At 43.1% G+C, this 27,688-nt stretch overlaps 1 protein-coding gene across 8 annotated transcripts in view; it reads left to right on the forward strand.

The window, feature by feature from the left end:
• The first annotated feature begins 9,711 nt into the window (after nt 1-9,711).
• TEAD1 (TEA domain transcription factor 1) overlaps nt 9,712-27,688 on the forward strand; it is a 247,566-nt gene continuing 229,589 nt past the window's right edge. For 7 of the 8 annotated variants that reach the window (XM_036029046.1, XM_036029048.1, XM_036029050.1 and 4 more), the window contains exon 1: nt 9,712-9,820. The gene's annotated coding sequence lies outside the window, so the exon portion shown is untranslated. Of the gene's footprint in view, nt 9,821-10,445; nt 10,590-27,688 lie in introns of all 8 variants that reach the window. The other variant, XM_036029047.1, reaches the window with a different exon arrangement.

The raw sequence follows: 27,688 nt of genomic DNA on the forward strand, positions 1-27,688 counted from the left end.
TATGCATCTCTTCATAGTTCCCTGCACTCATTCACATCCCCAGTCCTAGGATCATCCAAAAGGTGTCTTATGTTTTAGTGTTCCACTTTCATCCTTCGGTTACTTACATAGCAAATAGCTGTGACAGCCTTTATTTCATAATATTCTCTTCAGGAGACGCATTTAAAATAGTGCTTCATGGTGTACCCTGGACTCCTTTTTAAGTGATAATGAGATATGTCAGTGTACGAGTCAATCGACCCAATCCAACCCAGTGGATATCTGAATATCCACTGTGCACAAGATTCTACATTAAAAAGTCTTGGGAGTGTAAAGACGTGTATGCTAAATCCTTGCCAGGAAGGAACCTGAAGTTCAACTAGCGAGAGAAGATGAATATCAATACAACTATATTTAGTAGCCCCAGGTGGTCTGTGCTCTGTGGTAGGAGTCAGAGAAGTACGACAGGCTTTTATTATCAGAAAGACTTTGTCAAGAAGGAGCAACTTGAGCTCAGCAGCCAAAGGTGCAGGGGCTGTGCATGGAACAAGTGTTTCTGGCAAGAGAAATAGTATTAATAAAGATGCAGGCACAGGGATGTCTTAGACATGTGTGGTGGATGGTGGAGAGAGGAGTGTGGTTAGGTAACAAAGAGAAAAATGGGTAAGAAGTTAGGTGAGAGAATGATGGTAGAGAGACTTGAATGCCATATCCAGAATAAATTTTAATAAATGAGAAGCAACTGGGTCAAATGAGAGCCAGGCCCTATGTGGGAAATGAGGGAAATGAGAAGTTTCCCAAAGCCAATTGGTAGAGAAATGAAGGGGAAGAGGAGTTAGTGGCCCAGTTGAAGCTGTTAACATCACTGAGGAAGCTGTGTACTCTTGAAAGCTGAAGAGACAGAGAATAACGAGTGAAACAAACTCTCCAGTGAGGTGAAGCGACATATTGGGTTGGCCAAAAAGTTAATTTTTTTCTTTTTTTCAGTGAGATGGCTCTGGTAGTGCTTAGCTGTCTTGAACTTCATTCGTAACAATTTTGTTAGATTGTATGTGACAGCTGGCATATCAGCATGCATTAAAAAAAGACATCGAAATTGGTGAATTTTTGTGTAGCCATTTTAATATTGAAGATGGAAGAAAATATGCAACATTTTCGGCATATTATGCTTTATTATTTCAAGAAAGGGAAAAATGCAACTGAAATGCAAAAAAAAAAAAAAAAGATTTGTGCAGTGTATGGAGTTGGTGTTGTCGACTGACCAAACATGTCAAAAGTGGTTTTGAAATTTCGTGCTGGAGATTTCTTGCTGGATGATGCTCCACAGTTGGGTAGACCAGTTGAAGTTGATAGCGATCAAATCAAGACATTAATTGACAACAATCAACATTATAACAAGTGGGAGACAGCCAACATACTCAAAATATCCAAATCAATAAAAGTATTGGTGAAAATGAAAAATATATCTTTTATTATATGGAAAAAACCATACAAACTTTTTGGCTAACCCCATAGAATCCAAAACACATCTTGATGGAGAAGTTGAGGGAGAGGATGTCTTTGAGAGAGAGGGAAATCACATACTCCAATACAAGAGGGACAGAGGCTGGCCTAAGTAAAAGATGGAATTTGAAGCAGAGGGAGGTATCAAAGATGTGTTGTTCCAGGCTAGACCAAGGTTCACTGGGTTTAAGGCAGCAGGTAAGGAGAGGTCTGGTTTGGAGAGTGATGGTAATTATTTAAAATGAGGTTGAAAGGTGAAGGGATTAAGAAGTACTGCTTGGTAGTTTCAAAATAGGCACAGGGATATAAGATAAAGCACAGGAAGTCCTGTCGACAATATTGTGGTGACCGTCTATGGTGCCAGGTGGGCACCTAATTGTCAGACGGGATGCTTTGTAAAATGTAAGTGTCTATCTGCCCTGGCTGTTGTGGCTCAGTGGATTGAGCGTGAGCCAGCGAAGCTCTGAGCCACTGGTTTGATTCCTTGTTGGGGAACACACCTGGGTTACGGGCCAGGTCGCCAGTAGGGAGTGCATGGCAGGCAACTATACAATGATGTTTCTCTCCCTCTCTTTCTCCTTCCCCTCCCCTCTCTAAAAATAAATGTAAATATTTTAAAAAGAAGAATATATAAATGTCTATCTGTTGCGGTGTACATCTGAAACAATACAAAATAGTGTTGAATGCAAACTGTAATAAAAAATAAAATAAAATAAAATAAAAGTTGATGGCTCAAGGGAGAAATGAAGGAGAAGAAAGCCAGATGAGAGACCACAAACCTACACAGGCAATCCATGCCCAGAACCCCATGATTAGTAACATTTTCCTATAAGTGTGAGTTGGGGCTCTCCCTGGGGTGGATAAATTGTTCCAGCCCTTGGTTTTTCCTTGTTCCATGGACTTGATGTTCTCTGGGGCTAGGATTACCCAGGTTCTCCGGCAGTAGTGTTCAAAAGAATTTTCTGTGATGATATAAATGTTCTATATTTGCACTTCCCAATATGGTAGCCACTGGCTACATGGTGACCTGAGCACATGAAATGTGGCTAATGTGGCTGAGGCACTAAATATTCAAAATTTATTTATTAATTAAATTTAATAGCCACACACGATTAATGGTCACCTCACTGGACAGAACAGCTGTTGCATGGCCCCTTTCTCCTTAGTGATGAAGGAGAGGCCTTCCACAGGAGTGGAGGAATGCATGGGGTCAGACAGAAGATTTTGCTATTTGTTGAGAGGTACTAGTTCTCTCAGCAACAACTCTGGTTGATCCTCCCAAGAGCAATCTTGTAGTTTCAGAAATTTCACATTCTCTTCTGTTTTGCTCATGACAACACACTTACAAAGATCAATTATTTGGGAGAATAATTCTTTTCATGATTAGATTCTGAGTGTTTTCTCACCTTAATGACAGTCCTGTCCTCTAATCCATATACCTGAGAAGCCACATTAACTACCCCAAGTCTTCGTGATGAGGAAATGTGGAAACACAGGAGATTATTTACTCAGGCTAAGGTAGCTTTTGTGTTTCTTTTGTGGTCATAGGGAGAAAGTCTGGAGTTCTAGAAATAGTTCTGGCTTAGTATCAGAGACCTTGATGCAAATTTTGGTCCTCAGGAAAGTCATGCAACCATTTTAACTTCATACCTATGAAATGGAAAGAATAATACCTATTAGATCTGTCTGGAAAAAGCCCAGCCATTGTTAATATAATAGGAATGATTTATGCGACATCAATGTAACCCAGCAGCCAAAGAGAGTGGACTGGAATGTGCATGTGTGAACACTGCTGACTTCACTGTACTAGTCAGTGGGGCAGCAGATGCTGTTGAGTGGGCACATGTACTCTGTGGCCATTGTATTCAAAATGACTGAGCAAGCACAGCAACAAATCTGCATCCAATTTTGTGTTAAGCTTGAACATCCTCTGCAGAAACTATTCAGATGATTCAGAAGGCTGCAGTTATAGGCAACTCGTGATTGGCAGCTTCATCATGACAACACGCCCACTCATGTATCACATCTTATGTAGAGTTTTTGGGTGAAACATCAAATCACCCAGGTGACTCAGCCTCCCTACAGCCAGATTTGGCACCCTGTAACTTCAGGCTTTTGCCAACACTAAAATCACCTTTGAAAAGGAAGAGATTTCAGACTGTCGATGAGATTCAGGAAAATACATTGAGGCAGCTGATGGCAATTGGGAGAACTGTGTGAGGTCCCAAGGTGCCTACTTTGAAGGGGACTGAGGCATCATTGTCCTATGTATAATGTTTCTTGTAATATTGTATCTTCTTCAATAAATGTCTATTTTTCATAGTACATGGCTAGATACCTCTGGACAGACCTCACACTTAAATGGGCTGTCACTGGTGTTAAATATAATTAGTAACTTATTTATATTTATTGCATACTGATTGTCAGCTAATGTGCTAGGTATTAGGAATAAAATGGTAGGCAAAAGCAGATATGCTTCTTGTTCTACTAGCTTATGTTCTGATGTGGGAAGATAGACATTAATCAAATAATCATATATATACACACACACACACACATATATACCATATACACATATACTATACTATAGAATTATATACTATATCTTTATGTTATATAAACTTTCAGACTTTGATAGTCCAGGAAGAGAGAGTACAGATGATTTCTTAAATGTTTGCAGATTTTTTAATGCTCTCCCTCTAAAAGGTAGAATCTAATTCTCCTCACATCCAACAAAGAGAATATGGTAGAAGTGATGCTATGTGGCTTCTGAGGCTAGTTCAGAAAAAGAGTAAGACTTTTTCTCCCTCTCCCACTCCTTCTCTCTCTCTTAATGCTTGGCTTTGAATCCAAGTTGCCATGTTGTGAAGAAGTCCAAGCTTGAGAAATATGAAGAGGTCCACGTACAAAAGAAACGGAGCCCTGTTTCCACAACCAGCACCACTTGCCAGCCCTGTGAGTGAGCAGTCTTGGAGTGGGAAGTCCAGTCCTGTCCTGCATTCCTGGCTGACATCTGACTACAGTCTTATGAGAGACTAACCACAGGCCAGAACCACCTAGCCACGTCATTCCCAAATACTTGACCCCCAGAAGTCACAACAGATGATAAATGATTATTACTGTTTTGGGGATATTTGTTATCCAGCATTAGAGAACTAATACAATAGAAAATCATGTGATAAAATCTGAAGATATGGGAACAAAAACCTCACTTGAAATAACATTTGAGCTAATAACAGGAGGAAAGGAATGAATTAGACAAAAAGGAGAGAAAGGTATTCCAAGGAGCTATGCACACACAAACAAGGGCCTTGTGGACAGATGATACATCTGAGGAACTAAAATTATCCAGTGGGCTCCAGGAACACCTAGTTTAAAAGGGAGAGATGTGAGATGCCTGAAAAGGTTGGGAGGGGTTGGCTCACGCAGGATTGTAGATTGACTTTTGCTTTCTAGAACGTCAGGAAGGGCATTCGGCAGGTAGAGAATGTATCAAGCCTGGCATCTAGGTTTCTGGTGGTCTCCCCAGACATGGGAAACGTGATGAGGACCATATTCATGGTGGAAGATCAGAGTTTGGGACAGGTTTTTTGACATAATTTTTGAGATACCACGGTGATACTCTCAAGCAGAAAATTAGAAAGATACGTGTGGACTTCCAAGGAGAGGAATGGATTGCATGTACACGTTTGAAAAGACAACAAAAACAAAGAGTAATTAAAATCAATGGAGTGAATTTCAGCTGCAGACTAGACAGCAGGTGAGAATAGAAGGAAACCTAGGATCCAGAACTGGTAAGATTTAACAGATAGCTAGAGGAGAATGGGTCAGCAAAGGAAAATGAGACAGAGCAGGCAGATAAATAGGAGGAAAAGGAAAAAGTTGTGCCAGGGAGAGAGGGAGATGGTTTCAGGGAGGGGATGGTCAACGATGTCGAATGATCCAAGACAGGGTGAATGAAAGGCCCATTGAGCTAGCTGCACTGAGTAATGAAGGCTAGAGAGACACCTATTTTGATAAAATAAGTGATGGAGACAGAAGTCCAGTTGGACAGGGCTGAGGAATAGTGGGAGGTAAAGAAATGGAGGTAATCAGACAATTCTTTTCCGAAGTTCAGCTGCGAAAGGGAGGAGAGAGGACAGTAGCTGAGGATGATGTTAGAGCAACAGGTTATGTCTGTCTGTCTGTCTGTATGTATGTATGTATTGATGGGCGAGAGACTTCTGTATGTTTAAATGCTGATGGAAAGGGTCCAGTACAGAGTGATGTCAAAGATCTAGAAGAGAGGGAATGATGCGTACTAAAATGATTGTGAATATGAGAGAGAAGATAGGATTTAGAAGCAGTCAAGTCCTGGGCAGATAAGAGACATTTGAATATTGGCAGCTGTCTTCAACATTAATTTTTAATGTTTAAAAATTGTGTAATATAACATATGCAGAAAAAAGTGCTTAAAACAAATAGGTAGCCTAACGAATCATTACAGTGAAACCAGGCAAAAATATAACATTGCCAGCACTGCAGAAGCTCCCTCTCGAGTTTCCCTTCCTTGACACATGCCCTATCCCTACTGATAACCACTGTCCCTGACTTGTTGTAATGACTTCATGCTCTTCTATTTTTTCCTTCATTCTAGTTTTGCCACCTGAATATATATCCTTAAGCAATGCTGTTAAATTTTGCTTGCTTTTAAACTTCATATAAACACAACTATACTACATGGACTCTTTTATTTCATGCTTTTTCACATGAAAAGCATGTGAAAAATATTATAATATAATATTATATTATATTTTTCAGATTTTAATACTATATTTTTCAGATTCATCCATGAATGAAGCTATGAAGCTATACCTCATTCATTTTCAGTACTGTGTAGTGTTCCACTGTGTGATTACATTACAATTCACTTATCCCCTTTACTATTAGTGGACATTTGGTCAGCTTCTCATTTGGGGTTATTACAAAAATGACCCAGATAACATTCTTGTATATGTGTCCAGGTGCACAGACAGGTACCTGAGTTTCTCTTGTCTGTATTTCTAAGAGCAACTTCTGGGTCATAGAGTAGCATATCTTCAACTTCACTAGCCAATACCAAACTTTTCCAAAGTGGTTATACCGATTTACACTCCTTTAAAATAAGGTGCTCAACTTTATTAGGAATGAGACAAATTGCATCATTATTACAGAGACATCTTTACTTGTCTTACAAAGTATTATCTTCCTGTGCCAGGTGCTTCCTTAGGGTAAGTTCTAATCCAGTGATTTTTCAAGCTTTTTCATTTCATGGCACACACAAACTAACTGCTAAAATTCTGCAGCACACCAAAAAATATATTTTCTGCTGATCTGACAAAAAATAGGTATAATTTTGATTCATTCACACCAAACGCCTCATGTTCGCTATTGTCATTTTTTAAAAAAAATCGACAGTCTAAGGGAAAAGAGGTCAGTGCCCCTGACTATTTACTGCATGTTTTAAAAATTCTTGTGGCACACTGGTTGAAAATTGCTGTTCTAACCTACTGGCTCTCCTTTGTAGTTTAAAGCCCACTCAAGAGTTTCCATCTCAGCATGATTTGAGACCATTAAGTGAGTTACTGTTTCTCTAATGTGTAACAAGTTAGTTTCTTCCTTATTAATACTTGGTAACAAACTGTCTTGTATCATTATGATACAAATAATTGTTATATCTCAGGATTGGCCACTCCGGCAGATGGCTGATCTTTAGTATACTATTCTGTATAGTACTTACTGTCTTTAGGCAATTGAATGGACAGTGAAGGGCCTGAAATCTGGAGCTGGACTGCCTCAGTTTGAATCCTCACTCACAAGAGTTATTTCCATTTATGTGTAGTTACTGGGCAGTGTACATGTAGCTGAATGAGACCCAGTCCACTTTCTAGAGGCTTAGATATGGAGGTATCACCCAGTACACTGGTAATTAACTGAATACAAGTAATATGTTTGGCACAAAGAGCTTCAAGGGTCTTAGGGAGGAAATATCTAATAGAGCAGTCTTCCTGGAAGAAAAAATATGCATGCAGATGGGAGAAATTGGAGTAAATACTGGTCAGGAAGTCACAGTACATCACAAAGAGCTTTGAATCCCAGGCCAAAGAATTTTTTTTTCATTTCAGTAAGGAATGGGAGACCTTGTATTGCCAGGTGGCTGTGAGATAGGAGCTAGACTCCGAAAGGCACCCAGGTGCACTGGGCCAACAAACAGTGGTTTAGAAACCATATTGTTTGGCTGCCATTACCATCAGATTCTATCAGGTACTTTTATAAGACGAGAATACTTTGAGAGATACGTCTAGTACAGTTTTAATGTCCAATTATTTATGTTTTTACACATTTCCAAAAACCAGTGCCTAGGTGTCTGGGGTCATGATTGTGAACCTCATTGTATTACCTTACTGCAGACAAACTAGAAATGAAATACATTAGTACCTTACCATGGTGGTGGATACTTACCAGGTGAGGAAAATTGTATAGAACTAAATACAGGTACATGCAAATGAGTACAAGTAGGACTTGGGAAATTTAAGTTTGGTGGATTGTATCAGTGCCAATATCCTGATTGTGATTTTGGAAGACATTACCACTGGGGAGAACTGGGCACAGTGAAAAATTTCTGTGTTATTTATTATTTTTTTTTTTTACAATTGCATGTGAATTAACTCTCAACAAAAATGTCAATAATAGTATGCTCTAGTAAGTGAGTCATATTCCCCTTCTTCCAGTTGTCTATATTTAGGGGATTCCTGGGGCACATAAATTAGGCATCGTTATTTACATATCCCGAGGCCCCAAATAGGAAGAAAGAGCAAAGTGCCTAGAAAGGATGAGGTCAACAGTACAGGTACTGTTTTGCTATTTTGATCTAAATAAAACTGAAAATTACAATTACCCCAAATTTTTGACAGTTCTGACAGTGAGTCAACTTCACCCAGCTGTTTTCTGATTTTCCCACTGGGTCTGCTAAGTAACTTTTGGGTCACTACCTCCAAAGGTATGATTAACGTAATTCTCTTACTATGGAAATTAAGTGCCCCCACCACCACCCCCACACAAAGGTGTGATGTGACATATATAGCATTTTATAATTTAGGGAGCTTTTACTTGACCCATTACTTTGGAAAAGTACATACAACCCACAGCGAGGAGTGAACTTAATTTCTTGAATGACTTAAAGAAGACCATGCTAACAAGGTAGGGTTATTTCGAACTTTATCATTATTTCTCTTCTGTGCTAAACGTTTTCTTCCCAACAGTAGGGCCTACTTAGACTTGAAAGAGGACCCTGAACTTTTATAAAGTGAAAGAAAACAGGGGAAGAAATGGCAGGCTGGGAATCCGGCCGTGGGAAGGCGTCCACCACGCTAGAGGACAACCACCTGAATTTCCAGAAAAGGAACTTCACTTCCCCTGACTTGCAGATTTTCGTGAGTTCAGAAGCTCTCTTTGTGGCCGCCTAAAGTTCCCGGTTGCGGAGGAGGGAAATTGAGGCAGGGCTGACGCGGCGCACGCAGCCCCAGCCTCGGCGCCGCCCCAAAGAGAGAACCCAGGCTTCCAAGGTTCTTCCGCGCGGACGCAGACTCCTCCAGGCCTCCATCCTCCAATCCACCCCGCCCAGCTCGGGACAAAGCCCGGAGCCCCCGCCTGGAGGAGGCAGGGCAGCTCCCGCGCGCGCCCTACTCCTCCGTGGGCGCGAGACTCCGCCCCGCCACCGCTCTGTGGGGGGAGCCCGCGCCCCAACAGCCTGGCAGTCCAGCCAGGCCCGCCCCGAATCCCCATGACGTCACCGGCGGCGGCAGGCCACGCCCCCGGCCCCGGGCGGCCGGCCGCATGACGTCACCAAGGCCCCACCCCTCCGGAGCGAGTTCGGTCCTGGCGTTCATTTCATTCCTGTCCTCATTCCGAACATTCTTAGCATCGCTCGCGCCGCGCCTCGCCGCCCGAGCCGAGCCGAGCCTCTGCAGCCGCCGCCGCGGCCCCGCCGCCCGCCGCGGGCGCCCACCAAGCACTTTGCAGACTCGCTTCCACCTTGTGGGTCAGTCCGCGCGGCGGGGCCCGGGCCCGGGGCGGCCGAGTCCGGGGACAGGCCATGCAGTGAAGCCCCCCCACCCCGTCCACCTTTGCCCGGACCCGCGGGCAGTAGCCCAGTGTGCCCAGCCGGCCCCGGGGCAGGAGCGGTGCTAAGTAGGGGTGGGGTATCCCAGCTCGGGGACCGGGAGTCGGGGAGGGAGCCGGGCACCCAGCTGAGGGCGGGGGAAGCGGCACCGAAGTTTGCCTTGGACTCACCGGGCGCTGCGGCGGCTCCCTTCGCGAGGTAAGTTGGCGCGCGGGGCTGTTGCTGGGTGCGAGGGGCGCACGGGGCGCCGCGGGGTAGGGGGCCAGTGGCGCGTTCCGCTCTGGCCGCTCTTTCATTCCGGGCTCTGCTTTGTGTGCGGCGGGCGGGCGAACCGGCACGCGGAGGTCCGGGGCCGGGCCCCGGCCCCCGTGCCTCCCTTCCCGCGCCCCCTTCAAGGTGAGCGGCCCAGCGCCGCCGCGTGAGTTGCCGGGACGCCAAGTTGGGCTCCGCGCTGCGGAGCCCGCGCGGCAACAGGCGGCCCCCGATGGCGGCCCTGGAGGCGCCGGGCCGGCCGCGCCGCGCCCCCCGCGCCCCCCTCTCCCGCCCGCACGCGCACACACACACGCACATACCCTCACATCGTCCGGCCGTTTTCACGTTTTCTCGGAGAAGTCAGAAGTTCGAGCAAGCGCGGGCGGGGAGATCCGCCTGGGAGTCCGAAGCCGGCTCGACCCCCCCCCCGCCCCAGAGCCTCCCGGGCCGCCCCAGTCGTCTGGGCCCCCCCGAGGCCCGCCCAGGGTCTTCGCCGACTTGTGCCGCTCGTGGGGGTTTCGCTCCTTTTCAAAGATGAAAGAAGGCACGGTCGTCTTTGCCGCTTCTCCAGGACTGTTGCTGCCGCCGCCGCTGCTTCATTGCACATTCAAGTGGAAAATTTTCAGGAGTCAGCAGAAACATTGTGTCCAAAAAAGACTGAGTCGCAGTTACCACCAAACCCTGGAGGAGACTTTCCCTGGAAAACTTCCCTTCGGTAGGAAATACTGGGAGATTTGTTTGTTTATTGGAAGAGAAATGATCCCCAGGAGGAGAGAAAAATCAGGGTGCACTTCTAGTCTTTGTTCGTAGTAGCAACACTTGTTTTCAAAAGTCCAGAGGCCCGCTTTAAAGAAAGTTCAACTTCTGTGAGTTTCCTTTTTAAAAAAATGTGTATTTTTTTTAACTGAGGTAACATTTTAAATGAGTCGAAAACAATGGAGGGCTCACAGCTCCCTATTCTCCTCCCACGAAAGAAAAAAAATCCAGATCATAATTTCCCTTGCTTTTTAATTATTTTTAAAGATTTATTTAAAGTCGAATGGTGTCACTGGACAAAAATATTTGTGAAACAATGAAATACCAGCCACCAGCATTTCTCAGAAGGCTTGTTAACTTCTCAGAAGCAAGTGGCTGCCTGTGATTTGCAGAAATGAAAATTGACCTCAGTAAGCCCTGGAAACTTAGAGACAGATGATGTTGCAGGAGCGGGTAATGTAAAAAAGCCGTCTTTTAAAAACAGTGCCTTGGAGGAAACCCAGGTCTTGGGACAGAAAGGTCTGCAAAACCTATCAGATTTCAAAATAGTGTAAAAATAAAAATAAAATGCTACAGATACTGCAACGGAGGATTGAACACCATCCGTTCAGGACAACCACATGTTCCTTTCTCCCCCCTTTCAGTATGATTGTTTCTGGAAGTTTAGGTGGTCTGATCATTTGTGGTGTGCCAGGTTCCTGCAGGTGGTTACCTGAGTAGATAGATCCCTTCAGGAAAACGCGATCTCCCTGCATTGTGAATGCAACCAGTGGGCTCCTTGTCTGCAGTCTGCCATGGATCTTGCTTGTTTCTTATTCATGGGGGGGATTCTCTGCTAGAGGACTCTGGAGGCAGGGGTTGGGGCACAGACCTCAGGCGGTGCCCAGTGCTTCATCCTTTCACAGTTGGGTTTGTGCCCTTCCGTAAATAGGATCTTTGGGCCCAATCACATCTGAATGCTTATACGGGCCAGACCGAGATCCAACTTTGGTAAGAATCTTTTTTTCTGTAGAAGGAAATAGTAGAACTAATTACAGAGTGACTCAGGAAAGACAAATGGATTAGTTGAACCTTTGTCAACAGTGAGGTTTTGAATTGTTGATAATATTTTCGGGGAAAGGCTTATTTTTCTAATCTCAGTATTTCCATAAATGGTCACAGATATTTTTGTTTAGCATTTCTTTGTATGTGCAACTCTGTGTTGAACTCTCAGGTTTCAGGTTTTAAATGGAGTTTACAATTCTTTTATTTGTTGTTGGTATAAAAAAAAATGAACTGATAAGCAGTATCCGTTACTGGTTCTTGCTGATGGTATAAAAGTGCCAATGTAGACCATTTTATTTCTACTGAAATGGTAAGTATTATTTGATCCACAGTTTTAGGAGACTATTAGAATACCCTTTCTCTTTCTTTCTTTCCTTTTTTTTTTTTTTTTTACAACTTTGAAACAAAACCAGTGTGACACTGCGCTGACAGTGAGAGTAAAAATATATTATAGGAAAGAATCTTTGTTTAGAGTCCTCTGTGTGATCTTTTGTAAGGTGACAGAATTCCATCCAGAGAATATCCTTGACAGATTATTAGAGATTTTTTTCTTTTCCCAAAACATAAACCAGGACTCACCATGACATAGATTTAGTGAAATTTAATTTAAGGGGGGGGGGGGGCAACCTAACTTGGACTGAGCCAGACTGAAATGAATTTCTCACCGAGAGGCGCTTCCTTGCATTGTGGTACAGTGTGCGCCTGTGCTGCAGCAGCAAACTAATTACACAGAAGGGAGAGTTGGGGTGGGGGTGCAGCCCGGGGGGAGGTTAGCTTTCTCCTCCCTTCCGTCTCCTCTGCCCATCTTTTGCTTTATACAGCAAGAATTCTATATTTATACACTTATTTTGGGGATTGGCACCCCCCTTTATTTAGAAAAAGGACAAGCTGGTCATAAGGAAAACCAGTTTTCTGTTTTGGGGTTTTTTTTTGTTTGTTTTGTTTTTTGTTTTTGCTGCTTGAGCTTCAGTCATTTATAAACAATTTTGAATTCTGCTGGCCCTGACAATACGGAACAGCAAGTATAAAAGGGCATTTCTCAATGGGGAAATTTGGGAAGGATATACTTGTGGTTGTCTATCATCTGTGTCTCGATCATATTTGTTGTTACATTTTCAGCAGAAAAGTATGTAACAGGGACTGTTAGAGAAAGTAGATCCCAAACATTACAGAGGCTGTTGAAATGAGCTGTGCCATTAACAATACTTTAAGGTTTCTTGCTTCAGAAATGGACTGATTATCTCATACGCAGTGATTGTACAAGAGCCTGCGCATCTGTGGGATTAGTCTTTGCTCTAATCTCACATGTTATTATGTGTTAATTGTGAGCATGATTATATTGCCTGCAAATGAAAACTGTTGTGTTTTATCACTCAGAAGGTTGGTGCAAATAACTGCATTGCATGCATGATCTAATGTACGCACGATGACCATGTTCACATGCAAATAGTACATAAGACTTTCAAGCTTATATTTTAGGCACCTAGTCTTGTTCCCAATAGATTGCAAAAGGAGAAGAAAATATTGCTGGGTGAAAGCTGTGCTTCAAGGTTGGATCTATTTAGTGATAAAACTTTTGGGGCCTGTTTTCTCCAAAGACTGAAGAATGCTGTCCAGCTTTCTCTGTAGAACTGCAAGGAAATCAGAGCCCACCTTGCTGTTGATAAATGCAGGCATTACAGCTTCCCTTTTAGAGTTCAGTGACTGGAACAGCAGAGTGCTCATGTCCTACTTCTGAACTTGGTAAGAAGAATATATTTTAAGCTTTTTGCCCTTTAACAAACTTAGGCTTTGCCGCTGGGCTCTCAGGGACTGACTGATGGCTGGAATAATCTTCTATAGCTGCATGGTGCTTTTTAAAAATTTTATCTGTAGAAGACACAGATTACCCTGTGGCATTTAAATTAGATCCCAGTCATGTTGGAACAATATCAGTGATGTATTTTATTCTTTCATATTCACAAAGGTGATACCATCAAATAGTTCAGGTTCATGCTAAGCACTTAATGTTTCAGGGTTAGGCTTTTTGACAAATACCAAGTTAGGCCCCCTTGTCCTTTGCAATTAGTGGACACATCTGAAATCAGGGAGGGTAGGGGCCTTCTCTATTCTGGGGTAGTTTTTGGAAAGCTAGAATGTTTCTATCTAAATATCTGGAGTGTTTTGTGTGGGTTTTTATGTTCTATTTCAAAGCTGTTAAGTATTGAGAGTCCTTAATGTGTAACATACTCATCACAAGCTTCCTTGACCTTGTCCTATATTTACACTCACAGTTGAAATTCCTCCATTTCTTCAGATTCGTTTGGGCTGTGTAGTGGTGCAGAATAAGAGAATTTTAAAATATGTATTTTTATTTTAGTTAAAGCGAACGGGATGCCCCTGAAGAGTGGGTTTTTGGGATGGTGGTCCTTACAGGGTAGCTCACTCTTAGCTCTTAAATTCTTTTGTTCACTGACTTTTTGCATGGTTGGGAGGATTCTTAAAAAATAGTTTCCATCGTCTGGGAGTCTTTGGCTAACTGTGAAACCACTGGTCTCTCTTCTGATTGGATTTTGGTGGGGGAGGTTGGTTCCAAGAGGCTGTCTTTTCTACTTTTGTGGCAGGCCAAGGGAAGGCTCCATGCTGGCTGTATTGTGAGCCCCTCTCTCCTCCCGCCCCAGCTTTTTAAATCAGTATTTACTATCCTGATGCAATGGTTTCTGCCTTTTTCCACATTAGTTTAAAAACTAATTAATTAAAGCTCTGCCCTAGGATTTCATTAGCAGTTTTAGTTGAAGGGACAGACAGAGCCCAGCATTGGAAAATGGGTTTCCAAGGAAAAGCCAGCTTATTGATGAACAAGTTAAGTCGCCGTCATCTCCAGCGGGAAATTCCGGTTGCTTTTAGGCCGGGACAGGTTTGGATGTATGTGAAAAGTGACTGGAACACTATTGATGGGAATATACAACAATGACGAGTGCTGTTGTTTTTACTGATATATAAACTGAAAAACTGCTGCTAATGGTGGGAAATGTTAATTATGTGAGAACATATTGAACTTATATTCTCTGGCATGAACTTTTAAAAAAATGCATGAACTGCGCTGCATTTTTATAGGCACAGCTTTCTAATTATCATAATTCAGTTCAGCTCTGCTCTTGGATGGAGTTCAAGTGCAATCTCAATTTAACTTGAAAGGGTTTTTTTTTTTTTTACTGAGAATGTTTAAGAAAATTTGAAAAGTTCATCTAAGAATGTTGTCTGCTGAGGTGTGGGTAATTTGGGGGGATGAAATAAGTGCCTTTATGTAATAGTTAATTAGATCTGAATATTAGGAGATTGTCTTTTATTTACTTTTTTTTTTTTTTGCTTTGCACCTATCCAGACCTGCATCTTGTGCATTTTTGCATAACCAGATGTTGTATGTTCTGAGTTCTTTGAAAACCAGTGTTTTCCCCCAATAGATAGTAAACTAAATAATGAATATTTTATTACTATCAATGCTATCATCTCTGCGAAGGCAGGAACCTTTTTAGAGAGAGCAGAAAGTAGAAAGAAATGCAGAAATCTTACGAATTCATTTGACACAAGTCCCCATTAATCTTTTATATCAACCAAGCCTTTGGAAAGTGATCTCCTTATCTGGTCGTCTCTACACTTTGACTTGATGGCATTTCGTCAACGGAGTCATCTTTGACAGCATTCATTCCAGTGTCCAGTGTCCTTTAAATTTCCTGTGACCTTATTGTCTTTTCAAGGAAAAAAGTTAATAAGCCCAGGCACCAACTCCTCCGTGGAATCAGTTTTAATTGGAAGAAAGAACAACTTCAGCTGGACCTTCCGACTCTTGTCTAGTCTCACTTCTACTGCTAGAATGCAAAGGGAGCCCGCGGAAACCAAATGACTTCATTTGCTCTGGCACTTCAGAGCCGAATTCGCTTCCATGGTGGTGAAATAAAAGGAGCCAAGTGTTTTAAATAGCCACTCCCCAAGGCCCGCCCGCCCGAGTGTTTTGAGAAAAGAGCATTGTCTGCTCGAGGCCCTCGCTGGGAGCCTGCCTGGCTCGCCCTCCCCCACCCGGCAGCTCCGGTTCTGAAGTTGACATCTGGTTTTCTCTCCGTTCACCTGATGTATACCCATTCACATGCACCCATGAGGTGTGCACACACATGTCTGCAGGTAACACCTATTTTTGACATTGAATGTGTGTTTCAAGTCCCTGTTGAGGTGGGGGTCCACAAAGCTAACAGCACAAAATAAAATGTAAACACTAGCCGCCCCGCATGCCACTGCTGCTGGGTTTCTGTCCGATGGTGCTTGCTGGGTAGGCGTGTCTATTGTTGTGGCAGCAACAGGCGGCAGAAGTTGGGGCACCATATGGCGGATGTGGGCCTCAGATAAGCTGTCTGGTAATTTAGCTTATCAATAGCATTTTGATATGCTTCATTTTCAGATCACCCATCACCGTGGTTGGGGGTGTCATGGGGGCTAGCTGATTCCAAAACCATTGAAACCATTGTGAGCGATGCTTCCTTTGGTGGAATCTCTTTCTCAACCCTTTCTCCCTCTCTGCCTTTTCATCTGAAAGCCTTTGGGGGACAATGGTGGTTAGAGTTGGAAAGAGCCCCATCAGCTGAGGGAACTTTCAGTCCCCAGCCCTCAGCCCTGCCTTGAAATCTGGGACACTTAGAAGACCTCATCAGGTATTTTCATTGAGAGGAAAACAGAAAACAAACTACTTAATAGCATTTCATATGGGTAGAGCCAAGAAAATCCCATAATTCAAAACCTGCTTTTGTTTTAAATACTGGAGAGATAAGGCTGATAGTGTTCTTATTTTGAGAGAAAAAGGTTTCTAGTTTTCTTGTGCATTAAAAATAGACCCCTAATTTTCTTTCACCTTTACATTTTACCATAATCAGAAAATATAAAATGCAAAGATGATTAGCATCTGTATGACTGGAGATCAGAGGGAGAGTTATTTGTGATTTGGAGCGGGAAGCAGCTTCCTTTATGACTAGGAATTGTTAAATAGGGAAAAGGGTGTAGAACACCTACTCAGATGTCAGATGAAGCTGGAGAAAAACTAAAATCGGTTCCACTGTGAATTGAGGGAGGGGAGCAGGGGCGGGCGATGCTTCTTGCCTGAGTTGCCAGAACCTGCTCAGATTTTCTGCACACAGTAGGTGGCTCTGTGGAAATTTGATGATGTGCATGACCATGTGCTTATCAGCCATGTGAATTTCATTCAGCAAATGTCGGTGTCCCTGATGCGTGCCAGGTCCTGGGGAAGCCAGGGCAAGATGGTCTGTGCCTTTTCCAGCCCACCTCCTGGCACACTGTCTCTCACCTTTCCAGGCCCCTCACCTTTTCCAGATTTTGACTTTGGGGTTAGTAACTAACAGTACTTGGATCCTTTTACATGGCTAATTCAGGATGGTTCTGACTCAAACCCAGGGCAGCTTTGTTCTGCTCCTGCCCCAGGGAGCCTCTGCCACACCAGTGGTTCTCACCTGAGCCAGTGCATGGCAGCCAGCAAGAGCCTCCTGCAGCCTGGTGATCACTCCTGTGGACTTAGGAGGGTTGGGGAGGTGCATGGTTTCTGTTTTTCTAAGAGACCCCATAGTGGTGTCCACCTCTGATTGGGAACCATTGTTCTAGATGCCCTGATTCTTATCCTTAGATTGAATCAGACAACATTTGGCCATGTCTTCTAACTCTTGAATTGGGATTTTTCTTCCCCTATATTGTGAGGTGATGTGCCTAAGCACATATACTGAATCTCTATGGAATACAAGAAGATGTTCTTGGTTCAGTTTAAAGACACAACTGCACAAAAATAAGCTTGTACCCTTTTATGCCTGAGAAGCAATAAAATGAGCAGAACCCCCTCCTGTGTGCTCAGCTCTCATCTGTGACCCCTTGGGAGTGTAGCAGTTGTTTCCAGATGTGGCTGTGTCAGGCTTGCTGGTGACGGGTATAAAAACTCATTCTTGCCTGTCTGTTTGCAGAGGCAGTTTTCCTTTTTGAGTAGCAGGGATGTTCTCTGAGCTCTCTGAGCCCCTTGTATGGTTTCCCTTGACACTAGAGTAAGGGGATTGGAAAGGTTATCCTGATAGCATCCCAGAGACAAACCTGCTGCTGTTAAACCATATGTGGCTTTTCATTCTTTTGTTTCTTCTCTCTTCTCTCCACCTCAGGTTCCTTGAAATTCAGATGCTCTCTGTCTTGCACAGAACTGCTACTTGACCCTGGACATTTAAACATTTACAGGTGCTACTGTGTGCCAGGGATTTGGTGATCTGTAAAAGGTGGTCAGTGAATGGTGATCAGTAAAATGTACAGGAAGGGAAACAGGCATGTAAGAGTCATCACCGTCCAGTGGGAAAATTGTGTATCCCATATTTCATGAGCTCCAAAATGCAAATGTCGTCTATACTTGAACATGTCCTCCAGTCATGGCTGGCCAGGCTGTGGTAATGACCCACGATGCAGTTTCACACACCAGTCAAAACCTGTGGAGCAAATGCAGAATGCTCGTTGTCACAGAGGGCGATGGGGTGGGAAACACAGCATGGATGTTGATCTCTCTGAGAAGTTGTTTTAAGAATACTATATGAAGTTTATTTTATACTTGATGTATGCACAAGGTGGACATGATGAAAAAGTTTCATATGTAAAATATGATTTCTAAGTGATAAGTAAGCATACTGGGATGGTTGATTTTGCAACAATATTTCTTAGAAAGAAAATCATGTTGCATCTTCCAATCAGTGGTGTCTTAGAGTTGATGAAACATGTATACATCTCTATCTAAAAGCATCTCGGAGATTGTGCATTGTTGACAAGGCTTGCTTGGAGGCAGTGGGTTGGGCATGAGGAGGGACTTTCGTTTTTTACAAATTTGTATTTTTAGGAGCATGAATGTTTTTTTATGTAATATCAGAATAAAGGGAAAAAAGTCAATGGAGTAGGTGCTTATGACATTTCCAAAGAGCTTTGTTGCCTAGTGGTAGAGATTGAGGAAAGGTTTGCAGAGGAAGTAATGTTGGAGTTGGGCCTTGAAGGGAAAGAGTTTTTTGTTTTGTTTTGTTTTGTTTTCCTTGCTAGATACTGTTTGGGAGTAAAGTGGGTCTAAGTTGTTAAAAAAAAAAAAAAAGACACCCCCTCCCTGAAATACTATCCATAGTAATGAATTCAACCTTCTAATAGTGATAAAGAAGGTTTATTGCTACTCATGAGCTAGTATAGATCTGAAACTTGGCTGTGAACAATTAATTGAAAGAAGAAAAAGGAAGGGAGGGAGAGAGGGAGGAAGGGAGAGAGAGAGGAGGGAACTGGTTAACATGGGGAGTAGGAAGTTGCCTGATTTTGGTTTGGGAGAAGGCAAACTAATCGTGCATGTTTAAAAACACAGGTTTGGGAGGTGGGTGAGGGAAGGTGGGCAAATAGCGGGGGAACAGGGATGGAAAGAGACTTTGCTTGGAATGATGGGCACACTATGTAGTGTGCAGATGATGCTTTATTGAGTTGTATGGTTTGGCAAACCAGTGTTGCCCCAATAAATTCAATCAAACAGACAAAAAGCCCCCACAGGTTTGGAGTTGGACACACCTTGGTTGGACTCTTGGCTCAGCTACTTGCTGATTTTGTGGCTTTAGACATAGTACCTCCTCTCTGAGCCCATGGTGGCCCCATTCGGAAATTCCAATAGAATGCCTCCTATATGCCTCACACTTGGTAAGTGCTCAGTAAATAACAAATTCAAATGTTATCTAGCCTACCAGGTCTTCACAGGTTTCCTGCCAGGTCAGCCTGGACAGGGACTCTTGAGGAACACCCAGGGCCGAGGCAAAGTTACTTAGAAGGACTGGATTTCTGGTCTCAGGCTGGGGCAACCCATGAAGTCCTACATTAATCGCTTTGTGCCACACTTCCCCTATAAATAAAGTAGAGGAAGTCCATCAGTAAATACATCGTATTTGAAGTTATTCTTTGCCAGATGGTAGCATAAATTAAATGGCAATGCTTCTAAAAAGTGGGTAGCATGATATACCTTCATCGGCCCCAAAAGAAGCCTCTTTCTTAGGTTCTGGCTTAGAAACCATACTTCCCATTTTGGGATTGGGTTCTAAAAGTTCTTCTCTAAGGTGGCTGTAAGGAACTCTTCTTTGAGAAGCAGTGCTTAGGGTCCTGGCTGCATAGCGGAGGAATTCCTCACTGCTGGTGTTGTGAGGGCTGTAAGCTTCAGTTGGGTGATAGAACAAAAGGTAGAGAGGAACCTCCCCCTACCTTCGCCACCTCCTGCAGTTCTTAATGCCTGCTTAGCATGGGCTGCTTACCTTGTCTGTGCCCTCTGTTTTCTCATCTGGAAAATGGATAGGACGTTGCCTGCTTTGAAGAATTGTGGTCAAGTTTCGCTAAGAGCTAGCTCAGTGTGACTGCTGTTAAAGGCCAGACCAAGTAGGTACTTTAAACTCAGGAATTAGGTCTGCTGCTCTCTTTAGACTTTTTGCTTTGGACCTTAAATACGATTTAAATAATAATACTGTTATGTGAATGGCAGCCCGTCCCTTTGCCAGTGTTTTTTGCATATGTAAGAGCATGTTTGTTAATCCAAGATGAGTGTCTACTTGGGTTAGTAGCCAGGTACTTCCTGGGTAAGTGAGCTGAGTCCTTTCTGGAAGCTGGTGGTTAGGGACCTGTGTTTTCAGTCAGTTTCCTGAGCTGGCTGTGCTCTGCTCAGATTCCCAGCTACACTTCAGTGTGCATCAGTGACCCCTAGTTTTTTGACCTGGGCCACTGACTCCCAGTGACTGGTTTGAGTAGTTAAGATTGCAGCCGTGTGAGCCAGGGCCCAGAATCACTGGGATTTATTTTATCCACTCCTATTGGAGTGGAACATAGAACTGTGTGGAAGCTAATGTGGCCTCCCAGTCTTTATGTTAAAGATTGCTGTGGGGTGAGTCAACTTCTTGGGGGCAGGGGCTTTCAGAGGCAGCCAACTGACAGCTGAAGGGAGAAAGGTTGACTTAAAAATAGTGATTCACAGCCTTGCGAGTCTACTGAAAGCCACTGAATTCTACATGGCATGTTCTCAAAAAAAAAAAAAAAAGTCATCTTGTTCAACGTTGTTTCATTATAACACTGAAGAGATGCTCTAGGAGCTCAACTCTTGTTTATATCGATTAGCTTATCTTATGGTAAAATTGGTTTTGTTTAACATCTTTTTGCTTAAAGCCGTGGAACCTGTGGACAATGTTAAGTGAGGGCTTACTGCACTTGAAAAGGGTGAATTTGTATGGTAGATGAACTTTAATCTTATAGAAAAAATAAGGTAGTTAATGTAGTTTCCACGTGGAGCAATGTCAGTCCTGCTCCCCACTGTACCCCCAGCGCTCCTCACACTGACTGTGCATTCGTTTTGCTGGCCAAGTGATTAAGCTTCGTATTCAAAGTGATGACCTAATACGAATCTACATTTCTCCCAGTATTCTGGTTTTAGTGAGGAGCCTACAGGTATGTCTAAAATGGAAAATTTTTTTTTTCCTTTGTAAAGAATGATTTCAATGAATTGGAATGACTTTCTCCTTAATGAATAATGTTGATTGTGTTTACTGCCTGTGTGGCTTATACTTTAAACAGTCCAAGAACTAAATCATAAGGGATGAACTAGGAGTTCACAAGAAAGGGAGACCCAGAAGGCACATGAGGCTGCAAGTCAAGTATTGAATCTGATTTGTAAATTGGCGGTGGGGGGGGGGGGCACTCCCAGAGTCAGGTTAATTTATACCCTGCGTTTCAGGCTGTGCCCTGCCTAGGTTTCTTTTTTTCTTTTCTTTTTTTTTTTTTTAATTTCAACTTGGTCTTTCTAGTTCCTGTCCCACCAAGTGCTGACCGTCTTTCTCATGACAACTGTTTGTGGCAGCTTTTATCCATGTGTGTTTTCTAGAGGGTTGTCCTTTACTGTTCCCTGTGGCTGTGTAAACTTGCCTGGGACAGGCCTGGTTTCTGCTTCTTGTCTTGGTGCAATCCTTCATCATCAGCGCCCCTTTTTACTTTCACAATGTCCCTGCGGACAGTAAACTGCATGGTCATTCTACTCATAGGAAACTGTTGAGGAAACTGGCCGACTCCCTGTAATTAAGTGGAATGGAGAGAAAATCCGGGCAGGAGGCCTTCCTGGTGCCCTGGCGGGGAGCTCACGACTGCCTCCTTGAAGGAGTGTCCCGAGCCGTTGTGAGCCTGGAGCTACAGCAGAGGGGAATTTCAGGGAACAACTTGTCCTGTAAACTTGTTCTAGTTTCAACCAAATTGTTTAAAATCCTCTGTTTTCCTAAGGATCAATTCCTAACATATTAAGAAAAAATTCTCATCATTCATAGGGGTGATTCAGCTTTGGTTCATTTCCTTTTTGACTAGCAAAGTTTAATTTAGGAAGTTTTTCCTAGTGGAATTCTGGAAGGTTGGTAGCTGAAATTTGTAACTGAAATCTGATTACGTTGCTGAACCTGTGGTTTTGGAGCTCCCGACTGTCTGTGGTTTCGAACTTGCTTATCTGTGTTCTTTGGGAGAGTGTAAAAATGTCCTACAGTGTGCCTGAATACTTAAGGCAGGGAAAATGGAGTGGAATATTAGGAATTACAGAAATTTGAGTGCTTTGCCTAAAACCAAAGGTAATTGTACTGACACTGCTCAGTTCCAGGTGGGTTTCTGGACATCACTGTTCACTGAGTTGTTTTTTCCGTGCTCGAGGCAGCCACTGGGGCAGGTGTTCAGGCCCCTGTAGTGTCTTTCAGGTCTTGCCAAAGCTGTGGTGTCTGGGCTTTGCTGTTGAGAGTTTGGGGAACTTTCCCTGTTGGGGCAGTTTATTTGGGAGAAGGCCTTTGAGGGTCCTCCAGGGGCTGGGATCTGGGTCCTCCATTTCCAGCTGTGTGGAAGGAAGGTTTGGTTGGATAGCCTCTGATATTGGCTTTCCCTGTGACCTTGGGAAGGTCCCTTGAAAAGCTTGGGTTTCTGTTTCTGGGAAGGTGATAACTGGCCCACCTGCCCCTCTAGCCTGCTTTTAAGCTGAGGTTCAGATTAAAGAGATAAAATGTGAGTGCCTTAGGCAGAAAAGTTTTGGAAAATTGTGTTGTTATCTGAGTCATCCCATCTACCACCCCACACTCCCCTCCCCAAACCAGATTTTGTGGAGGAGCTGCAAGTCTGCTGAGTTCACTCCCTATCTCTTCTTTTAGAGGCACTAAACCTGTGGGCCACTCTGGGAGAATTTGGATCTGAAAGGAAGGCTGATAGGCCAGGTTCTATATTAAGCCTGTTTTCAGCATTACCTTATTTTGAAACCTAAGAGCTCCATGTGTAGTTGAAGAAAGTGAAGTTCAGAGATGTTTAGTAACCTGCCCAAGGTCACATAGCCAGTGTGACAGGGCCAAAATTTGAAGCCAATTTCCTAGGTCTGTGTGACTTCACAGCTCCCAGGCTAACAGAAGTCAGTATATTAAGTCACCTGGATTTTATTGTGGCATTTGAATGGATTTAAGACAAATTGTTACATTGAAACAAAGGTAGACTTCCCCTCACTTGGAGCATCTGCTTAGGAAAGGCAAAGCACACAAAACAAGTACACAAAGCACAAAAAAACCACAAAGTGTTTTGTGTTCTTGGTGGCCCATTTTACTCCAGCTTCAGAACTTGTGGCTAAGATCCTAAAAGGCAGGGTGTGACCCAATCAAGCTTTTCCTCGGGGAATTGTCCCACCCTAGTCATTTATCTTCCAGGAAGGGGCAAGATCCACCTTTCCCCTTTGGTTTCAGCCCTCAAAGACTCTGGAGACTCACTAATACCCCTTACCCCTCAGACTGTTTATCTCAGCCATTGAAAATGAGAGGGTAAAGCTACTACTAGGGACTGGATTGATCCAGACTGCTCTGTGGGCGGGGGTGGTGTGGTGTGTGTGTGTGTGTGTGTGTGTGTGTGTGTGTGTGTGGAGGGGCAGATGAGGGGGCTGATGTGGTTTTGAAACTTGGAACTGGACCTACCAGTTTATCTGGTTTTTCTTTGGAATGTGCTCTGTTGGCAGGCTGTCAGAATAAGTTAGCCCCCTCTACCGCCCTGAAGGCTTGGATATGGAAATTGCCTCATGCTGGGGGTAGGGTTTAGGCAGATGACCTTGACTTTACTCAGTACTGGGAGTGCTAGGGAACCTGGGAGATGGAGTGAATTCCTCCCTCCCTACCCAGGTGACTTAGGCTCTATCTTAGGCTGTGATATGTGATGGGCAGTGGTAGGGGTGTAGGGGAGAAGGGACTTAAGGGCTTTCCTTAAACCCCTTAAAAGTCAGGCTTCTGAAATAAGACTTTGAAGGCTTTGAAATGGAGTTGCTAATGGGATTGCTAGCCACCTTTGACATCTCGGTGGTTGGTTTTTAGGGGAAGGGAGTGGACTGGTTGATACTGTCTTTTCCTTCTGTTCACCTAGTTCTGGTCACTGTGGGCTGAAAGGGGTTGGCCACTCGTGGCCAGTTTCTGGGACTTGTGCTCTAGTATTCCCCTCCTTCTCAGAACTTGTCCCTTTCTTAGTCTTTCCTACTGCATTTCTGCTACTTCTACTATTGGCCATCTTGCTGTTGCCCCAATTTTGTATGGTTCCCTAGTGCTTCATATATGTAGTAAAGTAGTCTACAAGCATGGCTTTCAAGTCAGACCCGAGTTCTGCTTATTGGCTATGATATCGGGTAAAGTAATTTCTTCGGGCTTCTATCTTCTTACCTGGAACATGAAGAAAATAATGCTACTTCCTGAGTGTGAGTTTAAAGTGAAATATAACGAGATATGGTAAATGGCTCACAGTGAGCTTCTCCATTGGGGCCCCCGACCCATTCTGAAGTCTCCTGCTTCTTTGGCCCTTCAGTTTTCCATCCAAGATCCTGAGGGTTTCTCCCAACTAGACTGGACTAGTCTGACAGGAGCTCATTTATTTGCTTTTCCATCTTCCTCCTCTGGGTTTAGTTTTAAGCTTTTCCCCAGCTTCCCCTCTTGCTGGGCTTCCTGTTCTGTTGTTTTTCTCTCTTTTCAGCCAATTTCCCTTTTGCTTTCATGGTTTTACACACACACACACACCCTTATACACATATACACTTGCATGCACACATGCTCCCATGTACACCCACCACTTGTCATGTTTTCTTCTCTGCTCGTATCACTTTGAGATTTTAGAAACTCTGCCTGTGCGGTTCCCTGAGTTTCACCAAAAATGGTCATCAGTAAAGCACCACTTCTCCGCTCTTGAACGCCGGAGAGCATGGACGCTTTTGGATTATGGAGTTAGCCAGCCCTCTTAAAAGTTGTGACTGTTTTGAAAAGATGTAACTCTTTCTGATTCTCGTTATGCTTATGAGCTTGTAGTACCACACAAATTTCATTCACTTTTCTGTTTGTCCTTGAGCAACCTCTTTCATCTTTCTGAACCCCAGTATCCTTACCTGCAAAATGGACATAGGAGTGCTCTCCTTATGGGCCATAGCAAGGGTTAATGGAGGGTCAGCACATGCCTGGCCCAGCAGTAAGTGTCCCATAAATGTTAGCTGTGGGTGCAGTCATGACTGCGATTGCCACGCCCAGCAGCCACAAGGCTGGTGCCAAGCACCTCTTCCTAGAGCATCTTTCTCCTTTTGAAGGAGGGGGTCGGGAACAGTGTCTGCTTTTCATTTTATTTTAGGTTTTTAAAATTTTTGTTCTGGAAAAATTCAGCACAGTGGAAGGTGAGGAGCCCCCATGGACCACCGTACTTAGGAGTTGTCATCAAGTCCTGGCCATTCCTGTTTCTTCTGAACCTGCCTCCCCTCCCAGGTGTCATACTGTTCCATCTGTAAATTTTTGGCATGTATTTTTAAAAATATTTTTTTAAAAGCACCAAGTATAATATCATAGGAACATGTTAACAATAATTCCTTAATATCAAATACCTAGTCACCGTTCAGATTTTCTTGGTCATCTCATAACTGTTTTCCCACAGTTGCTTTGTTCAAGTCAGGTTCCAAGCAAGATCAGCAGGTTACATTTGGTTACTGTGTTTCTTAAAACTCTTCAAAGACCTCCTGCCTTCTTTTTTTCCCCCCTTTATTGCAGTTGATTTGTTATCAGAAAGCCTTATTGTTTCCTTCATTTGGATTTTGCAGTTGTGTCCTCATGGTGGCCTTTATCATGTTCTGTTATTGTGCATATTTCTTGTAAGTGGGAATTTAGATCTAGAAGCTTGATCTGCTTCAGGTTTAACTTTTTTTGACAGGAATATTTTGTAATTAGTATTCCTGTACTCCACCAGGAGGCCCCTACTGGGTAGTCTTTGTGATATTAGCAACTACTAATTTCATGATCTCTGCCTATACCTGTTATTTCATAGGAGCCACTGGTAATATTCCAATCCTCTAATTCCTTCTTCATTTACTCCTACAATACCCTTTTAGAGAAAGAGAGACTTTTTCTCATCAATTATTCGTTTAACCTGGTATATAATTTATACAGGAAGGGCAGATTTTCTGTGTTTTTTTTTTTGTTTTGTTTTGTTTTTTGGTATCCTTATACAATCAGATTTTAAATGATTGGATGCTTTTAAATCCATTGCAGTTACTCTTTTTATTGATGCTCAGATTTCACCATCTTTGGCCAATGGGAGTTTCTTTAGTGGACTCCTGTGTCCTTATGATGTGAGCCTAGTAGTTTTTGATAGCTTACTTGATGTCCAGTTCCTTCTTGTATATTCTTGGACTTAGAGCAGACCATTTCTCCAGAGTTTTGGTTCCTTTTAGTGGAAGATGGTATTTCAAGGCTACGGTGTAGATGCTAGGGTCTGCTCCCCCCACCCCCTCCATGCCTTCAGAAATGGATTCCACCTACCATGTCAGCTTGTTGATCCATAGTCAAAAAATTCCCTTTCACACTTGTCTCATGCCAACCCCTTTGACTGTCATTTGCCACTTCCATGCCTGTGCTTGTCATCTTGTCCTTTCTCCCTGAAGAAAAAGGCCAGATTGAAGAGTTCCCCAGGGTTTGACTGTCATCAGTAGGGCCAAAGCTCATGGTAATGTGGACTTGACAGAAGACTTGAGTGATGTTTGTTCTACTCCGTGTTTAAATAAGCAAAAGGTGAGAAATTTCTTACCTTATTACCTCTCTGAGCCATTCAAACCATAGTTTGATGATGTTGCTGGGGTCATTTGCACACATCTGTTTGAATAAATACTTGTTAAGTTTTATACCTTCCTCTTCTGAAGTGTTTAAAATAGAATACATTTAATTTTCTAGTCATTTAAAGAATTTATCACTAACACATTTTTTTAGAAGCTGAAAGAATTTTAAAGCTTTGTAGTTTTGGTCAGATTTATACAGTGGAGTCTTACACGAAACACAGCTGGTATGCTGTTGTTGGGTATACTATAGAAAGCCTGTAAGTCTGAAATGAGTATTTTTTTTTTGTTTAACAGATCTGCTATTAGAGCTATTTTTAGCAATTCCTGTCTTTGCTTTTTGGAAATTGTGTTATGCTCACGTTGGTGCATCACCGAATATGCACTTAGAAAAAAACCAAACCACAACAACCACCAAAAACTCATTTTAAAGATAAGCTGTAATGCTTTCTTTGGAGGTTCCATTCAGGCCTGGAGTTTCAGCTTCAGTAATATTTTTTTTTGTTGTTGGTGAAACAAAGCCGTATGCGTTCACAGTCCAGCCAACACAGCCTCATAACAGAATGAGTGAATAGTCCTGAAATTACTCTCATTCATGACATCCCTGAGAAATTAATTAGTGTCCTGGCCTGTGAAATTTTGCCCCCCACCCCGCCTCTGGGCTTTTTTTTTTTTTTTTAAAGGCAGTTAGCTTCATTTAATGGTTCTTCTGTATTAAGGAAAGTACAGTATTGTTACAGTTTATGCCCTTCCCGTTCCTCCGTGGGCACAGAGAGAGGGTGAGGAGCCTGTAATTCATGGCTGGCCTCTGTGCCCTGAGGTAAACTTGGTTTCACAAAGGGAATTTT

Source organism: Phyllostomus discolor, chromosome 6 (assembly GCF_004126475.2).
Source record: "Phyllostomus discolor isolate MPI-MPIP mPhyDis1 chromosome 6, mPhyDis1.pri.v3, whole genome shotgun sequence".
In the NCBI taxonomy this organism is placed as follows: domain Eukaryota; kingdom Metazoa; phylum Chordata; class Mammalia; order Chiroptera; family Phyllostomidae; genus Phyllostomus; species Phyllostomus discolor.